General features: G+C 35.0%; 1 protein-coding gene across 5 annotated transcripts in view; it reads left to right on the forward strand.

Moving 5' to 3' along the window:
• Positions 1 to 24,802, forward strand: part of ST18 (ST18 C2H2C-type zinc finger transcription factor) — a 232,405-nt gene that overhangs the window by 121,541 nt on the left and 86,062 nt on the right. Inside the window, exon 1 of one of the 5 annotated variants that reach the window (XM_064653326.1) lies at positions 11,442 to 11,599. The exons of the other annotated variants lie outside the window; for them this stretch is intronic. The gene's annotated coding sequence lies outside the window, so the exon portion shown is untranslated. Of the gene's footprint in view, positions 1 to 11,441; positions 11,600 to 24,802 lie in introns of those variants that run through there. 5 annotated transcript variants of the gene reach the window in all.

Genomic DNA, 24,802 nt, shown 5'->3' on the forward strand with positions numbered 1-24,802 from the left:
AATATTCCATAATTAAGATTTCTAATGAATTGCCTTGTTAATCCATACAGTGTATGCATGTTGCAAAATTTTCCTGGCTTAATTAGTGCACTTGCTGATTACGTTTATTTCCTGATGTACACACTGATTAAGCATTGTCCACACACTGAGGCTTGAAGCGGGATCAGTCTACAAAATAGTACCTAGTCATTTAACTGGAGACTCAGAATGCAAATAGATCAACTTATGTAAAATTAAATTAGTTCTAATAGAACCCATTTTGACTGAGCAGCTGGTGACACATTATAAACAGAATTCTCTTGTTATATGAGATAAAGGGCTTCTGCTAACAGATGCTTATATACTTTTAAGCCACAAAAATTGTCATATTATGTTTAAGGTCTTAAGGTTAATGAAAGAAGATAAATTCTGAGCTTGTTAGGTAATGGTTCTGCACTGGGTCTCAGCATTGCTATCTGAATAGTGTGTAAGGTCAGGTAACCCTTTGCAATGCTCCATGTAGGAACTTAAAAGTGAACAACCACTAAATCATATAGTCTCACAGCTAGCACACTAAACCTAGTCTCTTTAACAAACAGTGGCTATCAGCTGATTTTTGGGAAAAAAAAAAGCTATTAAGATTTGGTACTGTCTTAATTATTTTGTTCTTTTAATAGAAGTGACTACTTTGTGTTTATTATTCTTTGGGAACATAATTTCAGACTGTTTATAGCACTCAAACTACCCATTGAGAACTAGTGATGTGCCGTTCCTGCTCAATATCTGCCAATGAATTGCACTTTTTTCCCCAGGAATGCTGTCAGACACACTGGTATTTTTCAAGTCCCAGTGACAGGCCTTTTCTTAGTGATGGAAGGTCTGGTGGTTTGTATGACTGGGTTTGGTGTGTCTTAAACTCCTGGATGTACTGTTTATGTATGGAAAGTTTGAACCTCCAAGGCAAAGAACAGAATAACTTCAACAAAAGTACATAATTAAGCAAGCGAGTAATATATTAAAGGCCTAAGTTTCAATTTTCTGGCTTTAGTAGATTTAACTCTTATCATGGATTTATTTTAAGATGACTTTTTGTGAAGAAGACATTATACTGGTACCTACAGGCTCCTTGGTTCTTGTCCTGTGTTTGACAATGCTTACTCTACCAAAATTTCTGTCCTTAACTGACTTTCTAGATGCAGCAGTGTGCAAGTTAATGCATAATGCTTTAAAACATCATAAAATTAGTCATATCTTTGGCAAGTTAATTAGTAAAACAATCAAATGTGTTATTTTTACTACATTCCTGGTGCATTTGTGATTGCATTTTGGTTTTCAGTCAATGGCACCTACTAAGCAGAATTAAAAATATCAGTTGATCCATTCACAGTTCGGTGTTTTTTTCTGGCCTTACTCAGTTTTAATTTAATGCCAGTGCATTCTATGGAGTTAGAGGTCTACAGAGTTTATATCATAATATTTTAGTCAACTCTTGCAGAACCCAGATGAGTAGAGACAGATGCAAATCATAGCGATTTAAATATCTAATTCTTACTATCATTTGACTAAATGAGCAATAAAGATTAATTCAAAGAATTTATTTTTTACTTATTTTCTTAATGCAAGGTTGAACTATAAAGATGTGGATTTTCAACTAGCATGAGTCGTACCACATTTGCTACTTCTTTTTGACAACCTGGAAAATAAACTAGCTTCACATTTGAATAAAATCCTCTGAATGTACATTTCTTCAATTACCTATTTTGTGTATTTTGTTTGAAAAGGGAAAATTACATTTTTTATTTAAGGGACTTAAATTTTAACTCTTATAATTTGGGTCACTCTTTCTGTGTGGAAATGGGAATTTGATGTGGTATGTATACAATCAGAGATTGCTTTTACATTTGCTACATAAAAATTATGGTTTAGATACATTATAACAAGTGCTGAAACATTCTACATTTAGAACTGACTTGTAAAACATAAAAAGGTATTATGTGGTCCACACGTGCTTTGTTTTATGACCAGTAAATGGTCTTTCACATGTTTTTTCACACATAGACTTGAAGAGAAAAAAAAGTGTTACTGATCCTTCAAGACCTCATAATTAATTTTTTTTCCACTTTGAGTCCAGAAAGAAAATATTCTTCCTGGATACCCAAAAAAGCATGATTCCAGTTTTCTCTTCTAGTAATATAATAATACTCTTCTCAACTGTGAAATGTCACACTCTTGTTTTATAGATAATATTTTTGAAAAACAATATTACTGTTTTCATTAATATTTGGAAAAGATAATTTTAACATGAAAGACTACTCATGGATACACAGTAACTAAATACATGGAATATGCTTAGGCAGTAATATTAGGAGACATTTTGCAAGTGTGAAATGTAAATTCTGTCTTTAAATACAGTTCTTTATTCCATCATTTCAATTAATAAGTGAGTAAGAGAATTAAATTTTTAAACTAATTTCCTCCATAGTCACTGAAGATTTTAATACTAGAGAAAAGAATTAAGATGCATAAATCTTTTAGTGATGCTCATTGGTACCTTATAGTTCTGCTCCAAAGAGTTTTCAATCTTTGAGGAAAAAACCCTCTTTTGTAAAAGTGAAGTTTTTTGCTTACTGTCTCTAAAAATGTGAGAGCCTTTTTACCCAGGAGGAGTGCTAGGAAGTGTGGTAGACTCTTAAATTACACACCTTATGCCCTAATGCAAGGCTCCAATTTAGAAGATGCTCTGACCTATCACCATAATGAAAATATTTAAAAATGTTAGGTTCACTAATCATAGACATAACACAAACACTAGCTCAATGTTTTTTTGCAGATATTAGTAGCAATAGAGCAATAGATAGGAATGGAATTGAATCTGCATCAAAGTTTTGGAGACCAGGCCATATGTCTGGATTTAAATGCACCTAAATATTTCCTCCAAGGACATCCTCTTTTGCGGTCCCTTGAAGATATTGAAAAAAAACACACACCAATTTGACTTTTAATTCTTATAAAACAATCCAAACTTATGTTTGCATAAAATCATTCTTTTACTTGCTATTTGTTGGTTTTCAGCAACCTTTAACTGTGGTGAAGCATCCACACGACTGAAAAAATTAATTCTAGTCAAACCTTTGTGCAATAGAAACTGATGCTAATAATCTCATACCTGGGCACTGGTTACTATGATCACAGTTTACATTCCTGACACCGTCTCTGTGGTCTCCCCAATTTTATGCCCAGAAAAAATCAAAACTGCCAGCACACATTCCAGACTGAAATTTAAACAGCCAAAATCATTCTACCATTAAGCAAGACAATACAACACAAGGAAACTAAATCCAAATACGTTTAAATTGCTGCTTTAGCCTCCACAGCCTTTTCATATGATTCATACCAAAACAAAATAAAAAAAAAAAAGAAAAAAGAAAAAAAAGAAACTAAACCCCCAAACTAAACTGGGATCACAGCTCTGAAAAAGTGCAAAGCTTCATATTTTTCCCTATTTCTAAAATGTATCAACTGCAAAATGCCAGTGTGTTAGATCAAAATTAAAACCACATGAAGTGAAATATCAAACTTCATGCTCAAAAGAACTGAGAAAGTTCTCAAGACACAACCTCAATTTAAAGAAACAAAATTACAAGAAGTCATGCAGAGCAGTATTCTCCTCCCCTCACTGGAAATGTGCAGCTCTTTATTATGGAAAGGCAGTAGCCTCTCTGTAGTAAGGGTTGCAATCAACTTCCATTATAAAGCCCTATTTTAGCCCCCTGTAACTTTGGCTTGAAAAACTGGAATACAAATTGCCATATTTTCTCCAAAAGAGAAGAGTAGCTGAGGATTTTTTTGTTTATATGGTGAGATGGGGAGATTAGGATTTTTTGGGGGGTTGTTTGTTTGTTTGTTTGTTTGTTTTGTTTCAAGTGGTGTTTTTTCGGGAGGCAATTTGAGGAAAAATAGTGTGACTGTTACAAAGTTTAAGTCAGTGAGGAAAAAATATCCTGTTTAAATTTTTACTTAGTTTTTTGGTGGTGGTGGTGCCATATCTGCCCTTATTTGTTGAAATTATTTTCAACTAATTTAATAAACCCGACCCATTCCTTTCTCAATTAGGAGGGATGGAACTAATTTTTTCTGCATATGATAACAGTAAGAATATTTTGCTGATGACTTTAATAAATATAGGATTCGGCAATCTGATCAATATTTTCAAAAGCAAATCACATCTGGGAGTGTGGTGTGTATCTCAAAGTGAAGTATAAGGCACATGTTGATCTACCTGGAGTTTTTGACACGTGATAAGTTTCTGGAGCTCTTTGCATCATATTGGTTGGAATTTTCATCACAGAGGGAATGACTAAGTATTAAATTAAAAGACTGCTTTTAGAAATGCCAGAAGAAAACATATACTTAGTTACCGAGGGCTAGCGACTTCAATCTAGAGAGTGCCTAATGACACTGTGGTTTACACTAGCCACTCCCAGCATTCAGCCTTATTTATCAAGCCTGGCTCATTTCCTAGGATTAGGTCCAGAATAGCCCTTGGCCATATAGGCTCTTCAGCAAACTGTGTAAGAAAAGAAAGCAAGCCTAGTCCATGGAAACATAATTCCCTCTTTTTTCAGGTAGTTGTTATCCCTGTCTGTATCTAAGCATTTTAAATTCTTTATGATTAAAGACCTGGAATTCCTGTAGATTTCATCGATTCACTGAGGAGAAAAAAAAAAAATGACAAAACACCCCATATATGGCTCTCCTTTACTTTTGTGTAAACTCTTTAGAAAAGGTTTATAGTACTATTTCCATTCTATTAAAATTACCTCTTCTGTGTTAGAAAGGCGGCTTTTTTGCCATGAAGGCTTAATCATATTATGCATAAAAAGTTGCATATATATGTTTACATGTTTATATAAAATATGCATTTCCATAGAGATACTTGAAACCAGAGATTATTTTACATATTTACACCTATTTATACAGGTTTGGAGAGTCAAAGTTTGTCATGTACTTTGTTATAACAATAAGTATTGTAATTGTTTGTTGCATTAGTATGGTATTTTAAAGTCCTGACAAGATGCATCAGAATACAAAATGAGATGCTATTGTGATCATAAACACACAATATTGCATACACGGATGAATCCGACTTTGGATTATTTTCATGTAATGCTTAAGATACCCTTGTGTCTTATAGTATAACTTAACTCTTTGAACATACTACAGTAAAGTTATTCAAAGTTCAGCAATATTATTCTAATGTTATTAAAAAAAAACACTACAAATTTAGAGGTTTTAACAAAAAATGTCATCTGAAAGGTTTTAAAAATATAATAGAAACCTCTCTACTAGAAAGATGGTTCTACTGAACAAATCAGACTGGTTTTAGTAGGATATACCTGTAAAATAAATCCTAAAAATTTAGAAGAAGGAAAACTATTAATCCTGTGCCAAAATACTGGAAAGTAGGGAAAAGATGCCAATATTTTTTCTCTTTATAGCCATATAAGATAATTTTTTAAATTCTTCTTTTAGCTGGCTGTTTTCATTGTGATAATTAAAGTTGAGACCCATTTGAATTTTCTTTCACCATTCAGAATTCTTAAAACCCAGGAACACTAATATCACTGTTTATACAATGTCATTAGGGTTTTCTTTGGATAATAAGTATGTTCTTCACATAAGCAGCAAGGAGAAAAGAAAATTGTGTGCACAATTCCCCTGAAGGAAGCAGCTGTCAGGGATCAGGTAAGACATTGCTGGCAATAGCTGTTGGAGTTTTGTGTGTGTTGCTGAGAGAGCAGCAGAAAAGTTTGCCTAGGCACTTTCTCGAGACATGACTATCAACTAAAAAACTCTGAAGAGCCACAGCTGGAAGCCTAGGAAGATCTGAGGGCAAGCATTTAGGCTGAAAGACAGGTGTTCAGCAGATGAGCGTTTACCTGTTGATTTCTCTAATCTAGAAAACTGTGGAATGTTGGCTACAGAAACAAAATCAGACAAGTCCAAATCAAAGAAGGAATGTTTCCCAAACAGAAACTGTAATTCTCCTACTTGGATGGCCATAGGTAGGCTTCAGAAAAAAATATGTAAGGAAAAACATGAAGGCAATTGAAGGAAAGATGCAGTTGTCAGAGCTCAGGATATTTATACAACTTTGTTGAGTTTTATACTTCTCAAGACTATGTGGACTGTGAGATTAGGTGAACTTTGTGTGAATATTTTCAGGGTTAATTTGCTCTGTCTAAAATAATTAGTTTCCCAAACAAGATTTAGTCTGATGCTGCAAATGCTCATGATGAAATTTTCAGAGGCTAATGCTGAAGGTATTAGAAGTGTCACCCCTACTTCTTACAACATTTGTGATGGTCTGAGAAAGGTGGGAATGGCACACATAGAGACAAATGCTTAAAATAGTAAACAGATCAATAATTTAGAAGTCAAAAGTTCACTACAATTGATATAAACAGAATATTTTTGCTTTTTGGATCAAGACTTTAAAACTACTGATATGATCCAATATTGTGACTCAAAAGAATTTTTCCAGCTGATCAGTTATCTAAATTGCAAATGAAAATCTGGTAGTATCTATGATAGAAAGTTAAAGATTATTGGTTTTTTATTTATGCATTTAATAATACAATGATTGGGAGAAAAATGTGTTTGAGGCTTTTTTTAATTAGCAGCAAGAGCTGAGAATATTAGTTACTCAATATTTAGCCTTATTATGAGAGTTTTTGGAAGGCTTAATCCATATTTGACATCACCTACACCTAATTTTCTGTGCTTATTAAATAACTGCTTTCAGTTACTTATTAAGGCTATATATTAAAGTAAATAAGACTGCAAAGAGACAAATATCTTTTTTCCCCAGTTTTAGATCAGCCTCAGTTTCATAAAACTGTCACTCAAATTACAATATTCTACTCTCGCTTTCAGTGAGGTACAAGCCCAACCAAAAGCCCCATTAAAGATTACTTTTTTACATCCTTTGCATGGAGAGTTTTCCACAGTCCTTTGAGTATTTTCATAGAAAGACTAATAGAATTGGGTGCATGCCTGCACTCAGAGGCTTCGAGAAAACTCACCTGAAATACTGTTTCCAACTTTCTGTGACAGAATTTTTTGGCAGGAAAGGAGTATTTCAAAATTTGCTGGCTTTCTCTAGGATACTGTTGAGTAAACATTTAAGAAAGAAATTGGCTAGAAAGAAGATGAAATCTTTCTGTTATTTCAGTTAATGAAGTATTTCAGAGAGAACATGCTGAAAACCTTAATTTTCCCATGAGCCAATATATAATTTTAATAGGATAATTGTTCCCTTGTTAATATTAGTTCAGGTATCCCTTCTTCTTCCTCCTTTTTTATTCCTTTAAACTGACACTTTTGAAGTAACATGTTGCACAAATATTTCCTAAATGTCATTTCTAAGTTGAATGCATAATGATTTGTAGTTTTTCTGCTATGTATATATCTGGCAGCTTTCCTCAGCATAAGCCAGCTAACATAACTCACTCCAGGCTGATTTATTATTTTATTCAACCAGGTGCTTCCTGGGTTTGGCAACTTTGGCAATGTTATTGTCTATAATGACTTTACCCTTGGTGCTTGATGATGCCAATGTGTGCAATGAATTTACTGGCACCAGCAGAGAATATTTCATTCCCTTATCTCTTTGTGAAGAATCAAGCTTCGTCTTGCATATTGCTTGCTATTCAATACATCTCATGTAATCTCTCTGATTTCTTTGATACCTCATCATTTCCAGAATGTTTAGTTATGATTCTTCTGAGCTAATAGCTGTTCATAGAAGTAGAAATATATCTTATATATATCTTATGTTGAAGTTTCTTTATAATTATTGTCACTGTTTATTTTTTCTCTCACTATGTCTTTTGTTGGTCATCTCTGTTTTTTCTGGAGATTGTATCATAAACAAGTTTTGTCTTTTTAAAATAGATCTGGAATATCATTTGGTAAGATTCAGGAATACACAAAGTACCTCTATTTCTGCAGAGGAAGGAAAACTTTTTTTTTCTTATTTACTGTATCAGTGTCTCCTTTGTAATTTTGAAGATAAACTAAATTCAAGTGAAAAGACTGAAAATTCTATCACTATTTAATAGATGGTATTTAATTAAAGTGCAGTTTCTGAAGTTTTCCCTGAACTTGAATAGCAGTCAGGTAACTGCTGTACAGTCTACAAGAAAGCTTTCTTTGTCAGTCTGGTTTATCAGATATGGTGCCACCACTAATTTACAATTTGGTCTATGGTGTTTAAAGGGTATTTTATTTATCAGTTGATGACTATTAAGTCTTGTACCTGAGCATTCATATTAGACCTGCACAATTTCTTACTATGACAAGTCTGAATAGTAGTTGCTGCGTATTGGAATGTATATTTGTTTCATTTTTGTTTCTGCAAAAAGACATCGTTCTCCTATTAGATTTCATGTTTCCCTGAGTAGTAGTTTAAGAGACAGTTTAACTTTTTTTACCTTTTTCTTATTATTCTTGTAAACTTTGAACCTCCTGTTGCTTAGAGGATTAAAATAGGATGACTATTGCAACCTGAAGTTTTGCTAACTTTTAAGCACTTATATCCTAAGTACATATTTGTGTTTTTTAAAGGGATTCTCATTACAATCCAATCTTTGCCAATTTTTCATTACTTACTGGGTTGCAAACCATGCAAAATGCAAAGTTGTGTTAAATCTGAATTTAGGATTGATTTAATGGCAAAGATTTTTTCTTTCTTACTTATGTGTCTCAGCGGAAGACAAACCCTTTTTTAAGTAAAGAGTTTTCAATATACATGGCACTACAACTACAACTATATAGACAGTAATCATACAGTAAACAATAATCTGTATCTACAAATTTTACTTATCCTCTCATCCCATGTTCTTCCCATGATTGAGAGGATCGGAATAGCTTTGATAAACAAGCTGCCCCTTTAAGATAAATGAGATGGTTCAAAACCCAGGACTATACTTAACACTGGAAAAAATAAAGAGAGTGACCTAAATAACAATCTCACTCTATGGTCAATTAAGGCCATACACAGCAGATCATAAAAAAAAGAAAAAAAAAAAAAAGACTTGTAAAAAAGCTCCATCTGGTTCAGAAGACAGTGGCCAGTCCCATAAATAACACAAGCTGTCATGAAAACATCATTCCTATAGTACTCTGTGTATTGGCTTTTTGTCCAACTACAGATCCACTAAAAGGAGCTTCAGAGCTTTGCATAGGATTGGACCAAACTTATTTCTTCATCTCACCACAAGTGACACATTCATGAGTTGTTACCAAATTAACAAGGTGGAGAATAAAATGTACAGAAGTAAAGAATATTGACATATAAAATTCTAGAATCCTATTGCACATGCACACATAAACAGACTCACACACACACAAAAAAAACTCACACAAAAAAAGAAAAATTCTGGGTTTTCATTTCAACTGAGCTTTTCTGAAACCAGAAAACAAAACTCTTCAGCAACATTATATTTGGGAAATGTAGTTGCAAACTCTATGCCACAGTGTGAGGTAAAAGAGAAACAACTAGTTTTACTTTACAATTGTATTTTAAATAATTCTGTTGGGAGCTAATAAGTAGTTGGCAATACTAAAGACAGAAAGGAAATGCTTCCTGCTTTTACTGGGTTAAAAAAACCATTCATTTTTTCACATTCAGAAGATGTTTTTCATATTGGAAAAGGAGAGGTCATTCAGTACTGAACATTTGGTAGCATCTGTTACAAGGTCAGAAGGTGAGAGTGCTGGGTGCTGAACAGTCGTATGATAAATAAATAAATAAATGTTCTGGAAGTTTATGAAATTGGTGCTCAACAGAATGTGCCTGTGAATTTTCTAGATGGAAGTAAAATTTCTTAAAATTGATGATTGGAAATGCTAATACAGAACAATCAACAATGGTGAGGTGATGTTGAGCCCTGACAAAACAGGAGAAGGATCCACAGGCCCAGAACTGCCTCTGGAGTTTCCTATCACTTGCTTCAAGAAAGCATTTTGCATTCCACTTCTCCTCCAGGTAATGCCACTTGGTGTTTTCTCTTTGGTTTTGAATTTGAGGCTCATGATTTGTGGTCTCCTAGGAGAGGGTTGAAAATTACTTTCAACGATCTTACCAATTTTGAGAAATTCACTCCTGTGAGGGGTAGCAAGCTTCCTTGGTCCAACCCTGCACTAAATCTCTAACACATGATGGAGCCACCACTTTGCCAGAGTGTTTCATCAGGTTTACTTAAACATCCTCCCCTCTACCACAGAGGGAGACAAAGGATTCTCTAAGGAAAAGAACAAAAGACATACAGTTTGTATATTTTCTTAGTTATATAGTTCAGAGCTGAACTTTGTTTCTGAGAAATCAAATGGTTACTCCAACACTCAAAATATTAAAGCATGTGAAAGTTATGACATCAATGGAGTAAAGATATTTTGTGGATATTTTGCTTGCTCAGAGGTAAAATGGTGATCCATTATTTCTTCACTATGCTTTGCATTCAGAAGAAAACACATAGAAAATTCACTTTGAAACATTTCCTTAAAGGTGCAAGATCAATCCCTAGAGAAATTCACAGCCTGGAGAGAGCCTTGTGCTTGAGTTTGATAGTGACAGATAGCAATGGAGTGCAGTACTTAGTGCTCAGAACTGAGAGACCATTATGTGTACAACTCATAGTGAGATCATGGCAGAATAAAGCTTTCCCCAGCCCCACCCAGAAGTGTGGCTGGCTTTGTAATTTTAATTGGTCTATGTTTGTGGAGTGGGGCCTCTATTTACTTATGGCTTGGGGCTTGTGTTTACCAAGCCTGGTGGAGGCCAAGTGTCATATCACTGAAGCTTAGTTCCTGCAAGCTCTCCTGCTATATCTTGAGGCACTTTTCTTTTCAGTATCTGTGCCTGTCTAATTCACGAGCTTCTGTGAAACAAGCACAGGAGGGTACAAGGCCTACAGGGAGGAATTACACCTAATTACTCAAATAATTGCTAGGCTGTTGCCTTCTTAGTCACTGAAAATAATTTCCAGGTCCCTGGCTTTTATAGATAGTCTTCTAGAGGCAGGAGGACACAGCCCCCTTTTTAACTCAGCCCATTCACTCACAAAATCAGAACACTCGAGCCTGCAAAATTAATAAGCACCACTTCCATTACATATATTTTAGGTTGTTGTTGCCGTGGCGATAAAGTCAGGGACATTGAATCTCCTCTGTTGAGCCATTGTTATCATCCCTGGCCATCTGCTGCAGAGGAGTGATATTCCATCTCATTTGCATGATGACTGATATATGGGAGGTTTGGAAGGACATATGCCACAGCAATCATGTGATGAAAATTAAAGTGAAAGTTTTGGGCCCAGAGCCGAAAAAAATCTGTGTATGCGCATGAGGCTGTTGATGTGCAAATGTGAATCATATTGAGAAGGTTTGAATAGGGAGGTGTGACGTAAAGAGGGGACACAAACGCAGGTGCTTATCTCTAGGCAGTCAAAGGCGCTGGATGTCATATCATGGGAACTACCTTTCAAAGACACAGCTTTAGTGCACAGTTCAGCACACAAGGGAGGAGAAACATATAAGTTTTGGAAACAAAAATAAAGTAAGTTTAACAACTTTTTCACACTACTCTGAACCCATTGATGTTTAAGCGACTTGTACTGTTAGTAACTTTCTGTCTTTTTTCTTTTTTGTGCTTTTAGTTTGCAAAAAGCAAAAAATCCTGTCCATATATTGATGTTGAAAGCTTGAGAGATTTGTATTAGGAAGTTTGAGGGGGTTTAATCCGTGTTTAAAATGCTCTCTGCAAACTTTTCTTTTTCGTTTAAATGACACTAATGCTGTTTCTTCTACAATGTATGCTTGGTCATTATCTTAAATGCTATTTTGGGCCTCAATTAAAAAATAGCTACTTGTAACTGCTTTCAGAAAGCTTTCTGAATAAAATGTCATGGTGTAATTGCATTTATACTGCCTCAGTAAAGCCTTTGTTCATATACATTTTACAATTGTGCAAATTTGCAGCTCTAGCTATTTGATTTGAGGAAATGATCACAAGGATACTTTTCCTCTCATTTTGAAAAGTTACTGAACTTAAATACTAGTTTTTAAAAAAAGAGAGAGAAAATAATGAGGCGGGAGAGGGAGAGAGTGGGACCAGTGTATTTGTAGGAACTGTTCGATAGAAGCAGGTTCACTTGCAGTTATGTATTACAGACCAAAGAGCTTTCTCATGATTTTTTGAATGCTTTAAAATCATGCATAAGGTTTTTGAAATTAAGATTATTGATCAAGATATTTATTAGCTTTACTCTACAGGAAATAAGAGTCTTTCAAAGCATGGAATTTCAGTCCTTTAAATTATTTGGGATTCAGAGAGTGAATTGAGAGCTTCTGATTAAAAAAGCGAATACTGTACTTCAGAATGCAGAATGAATATATGTCTCAGGAAAATCTTTAGAAAGTTAAATCACAGCAATATCAGGAAAGGTTGAAGAATGAAATGAACCTTCTGGGACAACATTTTTCAGGAGGATAATTTTTATGAAATAGCATTTGATGCTAGAGAAAGTCTGTTTAACACTCTGATCAGCAATCTCTCTCTCTCTCTCTCTCTGACTTTCTTTTGTCTTTAACAAAGCACTTAGTTCAGATGTTTGTCTTCCTTCATATGTAAATAACAAGACAATCTTGTGCAAGGTGCTGTGAATTTTTCATTTAAGAGATTAAAAGCACAAATCCCAGATTTTGTCCTTAAACTGTAAAACTGTATGGGATGAACTTTGTCAGCTAAGAATCTTTGTAGGATTCAAAATGACCATTTATTACCTCTTTTCTCAATTAAATTAGTTAAGTTAATTGTGTAGATGTGTCTTCTTTGGTTTGGCTGTGCCATGGTTTTGTAATTCTTGGGGAAAATTACAGCACTTGTGATGAAAGCTTTCTCTGAGACAATAATATATTTCTGCGACAAGGTGACTAGCAAATAATACAGATTTGGAATCAGGAATTTCTAAATATAGGCTTTGCCTTTTAACTTCCCACTTTGGAGCATTTTATTTTGACTTGTAAATATCATCTGTGTATTACAGTACTTTCATGCCTGCAGGCTAAGATTACCAGTCTTCCTTTTTTCCTCCTCCTTCTAAATATTCAATTACTCAATGGTAATTATTATTATGTGGCCTTCTTGGCTTACTGCATTATTAGATTAATATAGATTTCTTGTGCCAAATTAGCGGAAATCACTGTTATACACAACAACGAATCACTTTTTTTCTTTTAAGTTTTATTTACTTTGTTGAATAACAGGAAGACTTTGACATTATGAGATTTTATTCTTAAGACTTTTAATATATCTTTGAAAGCTGAGCGGGAGAGTGTGCCTTTTTGTTTTGCTTTTTCTTTTGAAGATTTCTAATAAGTAGAAACTTTGGTTAAATTACAGATCAATTCATTCAGATGTCTATGAATAGGGACCTTTGTGAACGAAATTGCAGTTCAACCCCCTGATCTCTGGGTATCGTGACAGAGGTGTGTAGCAGAGGTGAGAAAACCGAAAATGAAAGACGGGGAGCTGTCCAGGGTACTGCAGCTGACCAATATTTCCTATTATTGCACCGAAAAAAATCTTTGCTGAAGTGTTCACAAAACTGCCACCATTTGTTACGTCTTGTTTTCCTCTCAAAAATAGAAAAAAAACCCCAACCTTATAATGAAGTTAACTATAAAAGACATGTGTATGAAAAACTTGACTCAGGAGCATGTCATCTTTCTGTTAATCGCAAATACACCCTCATATCACAGTAGCTTTCAAAAATTGTTTATTAAGATTACATTTTTAGTCAAAGTTTTTTGTCAAAGTTACAGACAATAAAACTTTTCTGGTCTAAATTAATCCATGTGCATAACACAAACGGTTTCTATGGTAGTGCTGTAATGTAAACAAAACAAACAACAACAAAAAAACCCCAGATCCCAATCTTACATTACTTGATTGCTTTTGAAATGAATTCTTGTCCTTATGTGACCTGAAATGTGTGGTTATAAAGCTATAGAAATCCAAACGCTCATATTTGTTTGATATGAAATGAAAAAAAATAGTTAAATTGAAAGTTTAACATCATGAAATTCAAAATCCCAAGCGGTATATAAACATTAAAAGAAACTTTGGACTGCTAATCCTAGGAAATGAGTTTTATGGATTGAATTCAACAAGGCTTCAGAAATGGTTCCATCTGCTGCCTAGCAGCTGGTGAAAGGATAAATTTAATTCATTAATTCATTTGGAAAAAAGGATCCAAGTAGTAAAGACTGCACTGCTCATAATGCACATAGGTGAAAATCAGAACTGAAATTAGGTCCAGTTGATCATCTTTGATAATGAGGGACATTTTCTTTGTAATTGTTATTATTATCTTGATCAGGCAGTTGACAGTATATTGATATATGCTGTTTGCCAGTATTTGTATGTCTCAAAAAGTTGAGAACAGTTTGAAAGAAGAATTCCTCTTCTGGGAGGAATATCCCTACTTTGTGAATTACACATTGTGTAGTTTAAGTACTCAGGTTGTTTCACTGAAACAATATTTCTGTCTATGAATATTTGTAACTTCTTTCCTATTAACTCAGTTTAAGAATACAAAATACACTACCATTGAAATTATAAAACAGACTTATGCACAGTTAAGTCACCATAATAATCCAATTCCAGAACGTTAAATGTAAAGAGTTTAATACTTCACTTTTATGTTAAGGTTACAAGTTTCATCTTTTCTTTCCTGTTTTCACCCATTTTATTTTCATGGTAAACACTAAAAACTTGGAGTTTGAGTGAAAAATATAAGTTAACAACTGAGAAACAGTGATTTTTAAAGATCCAAAGTTTTAAATGCAAAATTAATTGGACAAATTCTTCAGTAATAAATTGACATTTAAATTCTAGCTATAAAGTTATCCAGATTATCACTACCTCCAGATAATTTTTTTGAAAGTTTTTTAAAGGTTGCCTCTACTTACTTTAATCTAAATCACAAGCAGTGAGTGCAGAGTTAGTTAAAGCTTTTGAACAGTGAGGTGGTCAAGCGGTAAAGGCTCTTGTTCATCTTATATCAGGCACACAGGTAAACCTGTGCCTCATTACTTGCTGATGAATACATAGGACTGATGAACCTGTTATCCTGAAACCAGCTAAATGTCTGCCAATGCCTATTTTCAATGTTTCTGCTTGAGATGGTGATTTCATGAATGATATTTGGCTTTTCCCATTTCCTCTGTAGCCCATAGCTCACTGTGGTGGGTTTGTTGGATTTACTATAAAGGTTCTGTTCGCACCCTGTGGGTTGGGTTAAGAATTAGGATTTATGCATTTACTTCTACTGTTGCTTTGTTTATACAGCTTTGGTTTAGTTTTGATCCCTTTTTTTTTGCCTTTGAGGCTCTTCCACAGTGTCAGCTGCTGACTGATAGTAGGAGAACGGCCTCGTGGTGTGAATGAAAGGGACCTAGCGGTTGGTAAACAGAGATAAGGAATAAATAGAGCACAGGCAAAAGGAGATAGTTCTGTGGGAGCCCAGATTGCCGCCAGTCTGTTCAAGTGAGATGCAGTGCCTGTCCTTTTCCCAGATTAAATTAGTGTGCGAAATCTCCAGTGACCTCCTCCCCTTCTCCCCATACTCTTTAGCCAAGCTGAACAGCCTCTGCTGTAAAGTATTCATTTTATCCAGGGACAAGTTGGACAATAGAACTCTCCCTGTTACTTATGGACAGCTGTCGTGATTCATAGGGCTTTTCAGCATTTCATTTTTCATAAGAGTTAAAAAGGTTTTACCTTGTAACTGACGAGAGGTTAGAAATGCAAAGATGCCAGCCCTGAGGTTGCCTGTAGTAAAGAAGTTAATAAATAAATATCACACACACACACACACAGAGATGCACAAACACATCCCCTCTCCGGTGTGCGAAAGGCTGTGTTTTTTGTTAGTGCTGCTCTTCTTATTTACAGGGGTTTAATTGTGATAACATGATTACACTGAAGCATGAACTGCATGGAGAAATTAACAAGCAGAGACACAGTGATATGCAGGGCCCCCAAGGTTCCCTAAATTAAAGGTGACCAGTGTAAACTCAGTGAGTGCCCTTTTCTATTCTTTGCCCTTGCTTTTGCCTACAACTCCTATCACTTTATTACCTGCAAATAACTCCCAGGAAAGAGTAAACACTCATGAGATACCTCTGTGGTCTCGTATTTTTTTTTAGTGATTTACTGCAAATATATTCAGCATTTTGACTGATTAAATAGACCTTCGGCAACCTTGAGGGTCACTGTGTAGAGTATGTACATAGAAAATGCATCAGCCCATTGTACCCTGGCAGCTAATGAGATTGGTCGTTAAGTAAATGACACAAAGCCTACAAAAAAAGCTTAGCAGCTCACTAGAGTATCACAGAGTGTCCCTGCACACCACACAACGACACAAACAGTGGACTAACCTAGCCCACCCCTGCTTTATTCTACATCACTGCTTCCCTGATGTCAGCGTGAGAGGCAGAACAAAGGCTAAAAGGCACACGGTAAGTCAGTCTGACAATTATGCCCTAGGGAGAAAGTAGAGCAAATCTTAGCCTAACCATGGGGTTGAAAGTCCTTTTCTAGACAAGTAGGTCATAATGAAGGGATTTTTTTCCCCCTCCCGTCACTTCATGAAGGGGAGAAAAATGTCTCTGGAATCAAGGTTGGGTTTGTTTCTTGTTTGTTTGTTTCCTTTTCTCTCAGTCTGATTTGCCAGCTTTCAAAAGTTTCTGGAATTCCGAAAGTAAGGTGAAACAGTATGTTTTGTGAACTGGATATTTCGGTTATAATCTAGTGAAATAAATATTCTTTGTAGGAACTGCCACACAGTGAGCATTGACTCAGATGTACATTATGTCTGATGAACTTTACAGACAGAAAGTTTCTTTTTGCTTCTCTGTAAAAATGTGCTGAAAATGTGTTATATATATGAATACACATTTCAAGCCACTAGCCAGCTACTCTGCACCCCTAAATGCTTGGTACAATTTTTATAATGAAGTTGCTACTATAATTTTGGGATGTTTTTTAAAACAGATTTTTACATGGTGTCTTTCTCAGTGTTGTCTTTTACATGAGTTGAAATTAAAAGAGTTGAAGACTGCTGTTAAACAGTTGCACAGTCATTACTTATTTTATTTGCACAGTAGCAAATTATTCAGCTGATATCATAGAATAGCAGGTGCCTGCCTATGTAACCAATGATAAAATCTTTTCTAGCAGTGTTTCAGTTTAGTACCTCAGGACCCTTTATTTTGCTGAAAAATGGCAACAGGAAGTTGCCGGAAAGTCTTGTTTGCATTGCTAAAATGTTTCTGTCTGCTTTGCACTTTGGAGGCTCAGGGGATGTTAGGCTCAAAACAACATGATATTATTGCAAGATGCCTGTGTGAATTAAGTAATGCTTCTCCTGTGCTCCCCACAAAACCACTGAAAACCATATGTTTTAGGAATGTTTTCTCAAATACAGATGGTTAAAGAAGTAGGGTTTAGATATCAGTGTGCATTACAGTTGCTCTCTTATTGGGTCTTTCGGTTGTTTTTCTTTCTGTTTGTTTGTTTGTTTTGCTTTGGGACAGTTATTTAATTTAGAAAAAACCCTTGTTAATATCTGTGTATTTAGACATATCAGGATAACCTGTTAACTTAATTAAAACTCTTTCACAGGTTACAGAAGTCAGTTCATTACAATATGTCACTTACCCAGGGACATCCTTTTTTGCTGCATGGGCAATAGAATTACCACTTCAGCTTACAGAAGGAGAAAATGTGACTTTTGAACATATACATTTGATGATTCCTTGCAAAGGGATATGTGCACATACATGTATACAAATCCGTGTGTGCATATTTATATAAAAGGTGTACATATGCAAAAAACTGTGTTCACCTATATAGCATCCCAGTTTGCTGAAACTCAGTATATATTAGGTATATCTGCAGTTATATCTGCTTCTGCGTTTCACAATAATTCCAACTTAGAGAATATAATAGGGAAGTAAACAAACTCAAGTAAAATTTAGTATTTTATTTTATTTTTTTCATATTTTTAAAGTTATGTGCGTCTCAGCAATGTTTTCCCTATGCTACCTCAGCAAATATGAGATATGCAGGCATCAGAAAGCAAGCTTTCTTTCTGAGTTAAGTCCTGTAATTCAAACCTAAATGCTAGATCAGCAGAGATTTAGTAAGCTACAGCATTACAACACAATTTTGCTTTGAAATTTGGTAATTGATATAACGTTTTCAGTTTATTTTAACAGAAAAGATTCAAAGATATTTGATGTTCAGGGGCATCTCTGCAGCTTTTAAAAATTAGCATATCCCTATCACAGACTCACCATGCTTTTTACATACCTACCTGAACAAGACTAAAGGGTATTTGAAATTTCAGCATTCAAACAGTAAGTTCTGCTGTTTATACTATTGAAAGTAGAGTGATTTCACAAGGGTAATGCACATGCAGCAGTTACAAAAATCATACTGCTACTGTGATCTGACAGGTTGAGTCTTAGTAAGTTTTAGTAGTTTTTCACAGCTTCTTTTTTTTTCTCTTCTCTGTAATTTCCTTGATGCACCTAAGAGAAAAGACAAAGAAAACTTGATTTCTGACAATTAATGTCATTTATCTGATCTCCCGGATAAGCTGTAACACACCAGATTTCCAGAAACTACTTTTCTGACTTTTTGGACCTTATAATCCAATGAGGACTTTGTCCTTATCTTCATGCACAGTTCCAGTGGACAACAATATGATCTGAAAAACTTTATGGCATTACACAGCTAATTTGAATAATTCTAATTCAGGTTTTTTTGCGTGTTTATAGATTTTCAGGCCAGTAATCCCAAGATATCTGATACTCCTGTCAAGCAAGTATCTCCAAAGTCACTGACAATCCTCACAAAAGCCTGGTTCTGTGGCTCCAAAATAAAATGTAGCAGACAATATGTAGAGTAAACTTTATATTCTATTATATCCGTATGAATATAGAGCATCTAGATAAAAATCTCTTACTGACCTGATTAATTTTGGAAGTATATATGTATACCTGGGACTGAGTCACTTCCTTTTAGTTATTGTACGCATAGTTGTGGATGTTTGAAAACCAAATAAGCAGGATCAGTGCTTCTGGATTTTAATTATCCTGAACGATTTCAGACTAAAGACACTGTTTAATTAGAAATAAAAAAGGTTATCTTCTTCTTAACTTTTTTTAGTACTTACATAAAATATCTTTGTAGGAGAATTGCTCTCTTTTATGTTCTGGAAGACTTTTAATGATGTAACAATTTTTGCCTTTCTAAATAACGGGTTTCTGGTTCTAAAAAAAGGTGATAACCTAACAGCAAAAGTTACTTTACAGTAAAAAACAGAGTTTACCTTCTTGGATAGATGAACACTGACAAAAACATTTGTACACTTGAGTGATTCCACTGATGTGAGGTTGATGGCTCTCTTTAATAGAGTAAAGCAGGTGGGTAAGTGTTTTGAAGATGAGGGATTGTTGATTTGCTTAGGAGATTCAAGTAACATCTAACACATTTTTCAGGTTTGGTTTCATATGTGAACTTTTCCCTCCGCTAAGGAATTTTGGTTAAAAAGAGCTAGATTTTCATTTAAACACATGTATTTAAATTCTGCTCCGTGAGGCATTAGATTATAAAAAATGCTTTAGGACTTTTCCAAAACACAATTTCAAGTGAGGACCAGAGATCCCAATTCTTCTTAATGGTATTTTTCCAAGTGGTAGAGTCACTAGGTCAGTTCCCTAAATCTCACAAGAAAATGTGACACTTTCAGTGCCTTTCCTACCCCCAAGTTAGAGTACATGTGCAGCATCTGGATTGGCACAACAAAGTAGTAATGGCTCCAAAGGCACCGTTATGGACTATCAGGTCAATAATCCTTATGCTAAGAAGGATTTACATGATACAGAGTAATGGCTCTGTTGTTTCTGAAGTAAAAATCCACCTTTTAATGAGCATCAAAATATTGGTTTTCACTCTTCACGTTGGCAATACTAAGGTAGCTAATAACACTAACACATGCAACTTCCTCAAATAAAGGTTTTCATTTAAATGCTTGCATAAAATAAATGTAGGTAGGTAACTACAGTATGCCAAACCGAGACTTTTTTGAAAATGTACTTATTATTGTTCTCAACTTTTTTTTCCTTGCCATATTAGAAGAGTTATAGGGTATGTACATACTATTTTCTAGAATTTTTGTGATGTAGCCTAGAAATAGATTAGGTTTAGGGGCCCTTTTGTTTGTTTTGTTTAATTTTTCTACTGTGTGACTTTCTCCTACTTCAGGCAGAAGTTTGACACATTCTAACACACATGATCTTGTTACAAAAGCAAGTTTGAAAGTAAAATCGGCCGTCATAGAAATCCACAGTTGTGATTTTTTTATTTCCTATGATTTAATTTCTTGTGATAAAAAACTCCCCAACAAAACCTTTCTTAAATTTAACACATTTGGTGAAAAAGTATTTTCTTCCCTAAGAATGTGGTTAACTCAGGCTCTATACAAGGTACGGAAAGCCACCAAATCCTAAAGAGAAGGAACGAGCACTGTGACAAAAATGAAGAGACTAAGTCAACATGACATTCAACATTTAGTGAACAGAGTGCAACTGAACACATAAATCACACTAAACAGCACTAACACTTGGTCAAAAGAAACATTTATTTATGGTTCAAGTGTATGCTCAAGCTACTCTATGGAGAACCTTCCCATTATTTTTGTGAGAAACAGTACTGTCTACAAAAAGGGTTAAAGAAAATGCATTCTGTTGCATCTGCTTACTAAATCCCTTACTTTAGTAGAAATTCAAATTTTGTAAAGATTATTCGTTTTATTGATGCATATAATTATAATCACAAGCCATCTGCTGATTTGGCAGGCATGGTTAAAATTCTCTAACTCTCATAACCTTTCAAGTACAGTGCCCTTGGGACTCTATTTCACTTTTATATTTTGGAAAACATGTAGGGACAAACAAGAGAGGTCATCTGCCGAAAGTCAGACCTGTAAAACATTAAAAGAATAAAGATCATGATGACTGCCCTTGTTTTAATAGAAAAAAAAAAGTATTTTCTGTTTTATTTCTCACTTCAGGAAGGATTATACAGGTTTTCATCGTACACTTTGGGAATTTGAATTTTTTTCTATGGATTAAAGCTCTCTCCTAGCACCTCTGGGATCTGGGTTCCAAGTCTAAACTAAAAGAACAAATATTGTTCAGTTTGCTTGCCACAGGTGAATTAAACATATTTAACCTTGGTCTTAATTTTTCTTTTTACACAATTCTCATTGCATTTCTATTTGAAATGTTTTAACAAACACTATTCTCAGGGGTTTTTTTAAATTATGTACTGAGTTCCACTGAGAGACACCTATCACATATTTAGCTTTTTCCTGTGGAGCTCAAAAGAGCATTTTCATGACTAACATTCTTCACTATAGTCCTTTAGAAACAAATGCCTTTATCTATATTAGCATACCATTGACTGGTGGTTAGACACAGTTGCAAACGTTGGGGTTTTGGTTCGGGAGCAGTTTACTTCTCAATTTTCACCATGTGTAGCCAAACTACTTTATACTTGAGAGTTCTTTCTTTTTTAAAAAATCTTTGTTGTTGTTGGCATTGTGTTTCATGTGGTGTTACTCTGCTGCTTCTAGCAGAAAACAACCACAAGGGAAAAAAACCCAAAAACCCTCTAATGTTCTCTCTGTCAATAATACAAAAATTATCCCATTTCAATGAGTTTTATGATATTGTCAGTGCTCTGATTTAGGACAAAGGGTGTTTTTGAGAAAAAATGCATGAAGGTAGAAAAACTTGGTGTGGAATGGGATAGTCCAGTGACTTCCTGATATTAGCAGAAGGCAAAGGCAGTTACCCTTCAACAGAGTTGTCTTGGCTAATGCTATATTGATGTGTATCTCTCAGGAATAAAAGATGCAGCTCTCACTTCTGTTTAATTAGTGTATCTTAAGGCCTGTATGCACCATGCATGCTGCTTTACTCCTTTCGGAGGTTTGATTCTCACCCCACACCCTCATTATGACAAGCAGGAGGGAAATGCACATGTTTGAAAGTGTCTTCACAGCTGAAACTAGGGAAACAGGCCGAGAGTAGCTCTGGTTTATTTCACAACCAATTAAGTATGACATCTGTTGAAACTCGGGAAATAAGTCTCCCTTCCCCCTGTTCATATACTTACTTAAGCTGCCAGTCTTTTGTTTGGATATGATTAATTTTACTAACAAGACTTTTTTTCTTTGGAGTAAATACACAAAATAAAAATAATAAAAAAAGACATTAAACTTTTCGTTGGTTTTTTGTTTGTTTTTAAACTGCATTTCATTTAGTGCACTGGACACAGCTCTGTCTGACATTCCTAAATCAAGCAAAGAATTGTGATAATAATTATTTGCCTAAAGATTCACCTTTACATTCTGAAAAAAGTGTATGTTTGTGGCAAGCAATGTAGGCACGATAACATTTTCATTTCTGAAAATTTGGCTCTTATAGCTCCCAAGGGTCAGCAAAAGTTGCTAGAAGGAATTTGGGTTTTAATTTATTTACTTTTATGGTTGAAAACTTGGCACAGAAGAGAAGACACAAAATAAAACAGGGCATGTGGAATTATGTATGGTTCAAACAAACCAATAAAAAAGAATTAAATGGAGATCCACTGTCACTGGTGACATCAGGTTTCTCAAGTATGCAACAGTTCATAGTAAACCAAGCAAGAAACACAGATAAGCTTTAACAGCAAACTTTATTCATATCAGACAACAATAGCTGAAGCTGAGACACACTTCCTATTTATCAGACACTAATCCAGTGTTGCATTTACTTATCAGGACAACATTTATTCCTTCATAAAATATTGTCCAATGCAAATACTGAAATGATATTCCAGTCCATAGCAACTCTTAGAGTTCAGTTTCCCTCTGTTGTGCTTAGAACTTGATTGTCTTCTTTCTGCTATATCTAGATAAGAAATATTTGCCCTATCATGCTGACCTTTTTTCTTTGCCTCTTGGCACTGGATTCTCCTGTGGCTCTGAGGCCACACTGCTGATGTCAAAGCTGTGGCTAACTCCACATTTCTGTAAGTTACACCATCCACTAGTGCTCCCTTTTATTTGTTCATCGGTTTCGTTTTGCTTGCCAGTTCTTTCCTCCGAGGACTGGCACTGCCTTCATTCCTGGAGGATGGTTTCCTACTCTGTTTCTCTTGCCTTCTCAACCTTATTTTACAATACAGCTCAGAGCCACATATCATGCATGTTATTTAATCTATAAGATGCTGCTCAGCGATTGCCATAGGTTCCATGGTTAGAAATCCTTTGGTGAAATGTCAGTGTGCACAGTGGAAGTGTCCAGACCTGAGCCAGTCATACAGATTCGCTTTGGAGTCAGTGGAAAGAGGCGTCTCTTGGATGTCATTCCTCTCATCCTGAAGTAGAGTATGAAAAGTATTGCACGTGTACGTAGCATCAGAAATGCCTGCAGGTTGCCCACAGAGACTGTGGGAATCCAGCATTTATTGACTCAGAAGTATGGATTTGCATTTCAGGCATGTAAAGTTATGAGGATGAATCTTGTCATTTCCATCCAGCCTACAAACTGGACTTTATTTCATCTTATATCTTCTCTACAGAAAAACATACTAGTCCTCATTTTTTCATACAAGACAGTGATATGAATAATATGATATATCTTAGACCAAAAGTCTCCTCTTGCATATATGTGACACTGATGAAAATCTGTGTCTGTTCAGATATTAATGGAGAGCCGAATAACAAAACTGAATATTGCTGTGCAACTCAGAGAACCAAATTTTGCCCCTGAAATGTGATGTTTACAAAAGGGAAGGTGTCAGCTACCTACTTTCTTCTTAGAAGGCATTGTGTTTCCTTTAAGGAAAGTCTTTTTCTTCTCAAAACTAATTCTTAAAACACAAATTAAAAAGAAAGCTGTAAAGTTTTAACAATATCCATTCATTTCAAAATACAGTGAATATTTCTACCTTAAATCAGTTGGCTTTTTTTTAAACATTGCTGATAGAAGTATTTCCAGACATTTTCCTGTTGGTCACTACTCAGAGTCCATAGGCACTTTTAGGGGTGATTTTTCTCTTTCCTCAGGCTTTCAAGACTGTTTCTCAAGCTTCAAGGTAATAGAAGGATAGATTTGATTATGGTTTTGTACTCTTTCAGTGGATGATTATAGTGATTGAATATTCCCCATGCTATCATAAAAACTATAAGCAAGCTTTCAGATAAAAATTTCATTTGCTGTGCATACTATTTTCTTTCATTTTTTAAGAGATTTGATGACAAGAATTTTGAATTTTACAGAATTATTTTTCATCCCCATGATTTTAGCACATAGATGTGTGGTAAACAAATCTTCATCTTTTGAATCTCTAGGGAGAGGTTCTCAAAATTTCTTCAGACCAAGGCAAAGTTCTTAAATTCTGTTTCTAGGTGGTGAACTCTAAATTCCTTTAGGGTTCAGAACGGCATGGAACTCCACAAATCTGTGCTAACCCTTATGTAGTGAATGGTCCCTATGGAACAGCACGTGGAACAGCGCTGATCTAACCCATACCGTGGAAGGCGCAGGTTGTCCTTGGAAGCAAGGAGCCATAGTCAGGTCTCTGACAGTGCTTTACCTTTTCAGACTCTTTCCTTGAGGGCAGGATAGCCAC

The sequence above is a fragment of the Pseudopipra pipra genome, chromosome 1 (assembly GCF_036250125.1).
Source record: "Pseudopipra pipra isolate bDixPip1 chromosome 1, bDixPip1.hap1, whole genome shotgun sequence".
Classification (NCBI taxonomy): domain Eukaryota; kingdom Metazoa; phylum Chordata; class Aves; order Passeriformes; family Pipridae; genus Pseudopipra; species Pseudopipra pipra.